Genomic DNA, 937 nt, shown 5'->3' on the forward strand with positions numbered 1-937 from the left:
CCCTCAGCAAGAGAACTCTAACCTAAGACAGTGGAAGACCATGGCACAGTGGCTATGGCACTACCCAAGACTAGAGAACATTGGTTTGATTTTGGAGTGTCCATCTCCTAGAAGACCTGCTTACCATATCTTCTACCCTTACAAGAGGAAAGTGGCCGCTGAACAATTACATTGCAGAAGTTAACCCCTTGAACAAAGAAGAATTGAGTGGTAATCAGTGTTGTCAGGTAAATGAGGACAGCGAAGAACTTATGAATAGGCCAGACTATTCCGTGTATGTGTAGGCAAAGAAAAAATGAGCCGTAATCAAAGAGAGGGATCCAATGTAATACTGTCTAGCCAGTCAAAGGATCCAATAACTCACTAGTGGTAGTATATCAACGGGTGGCTGGCGCTCTGGCCAACCTACTACCTAGAAAACGTGTGTAGGTATATATATGTGTGTGGTGTATATATATATATATATATATATATATATTACACATAGACCCTCACTAATTGCAATGACCCATCTAGACAGTATCACTTCAAATTTAATTTCTCTTCAATCGAAAGACAATTACTGACAGAAGCTGGAATCGAGGAAAGCGATTTCCTGAGGTCCCTCTCACCATCTGATCCTCTCAAACTTCCTTTGTCTTCTTTTTTCTTTTATTTCTTCGCCTGACAGAGGCGGATATGAACCGCGGCAAATGAAGGACATTACTTATATATATTAAAAGCAGAATGATAAATACATTTAATGGAAATAAAACTTCTATTAAAAAAGTATTCACGACTAAATATATGTTTGATTTAAAAACATATTTAGATTAATAGTAAAAATTTCAATTGTAAATACACTATATGTAAAATAAATAATTATTTATGTAAATATGCTATGATGTATATATGCTATAAACTGTAAGATTGTAAATGTGTATTTCATGATAAAAGA

Source organism: Palaemon carinicauda, chromosome 28 (assembly GCF_036898095.1).
Source record: "Palaemon carinicauda isolate YSFRI2023 chromosome 28, ASM3689809v2, whole genome shotgun sequence".
NCBI classification, from domain to species: domain Eukaryota; kingdom Metazoa; phylum Arthropoda; class Malacostraca; order Decapoda; family Palaemonidae; genus Palaemon; species Palaemon carinicauda.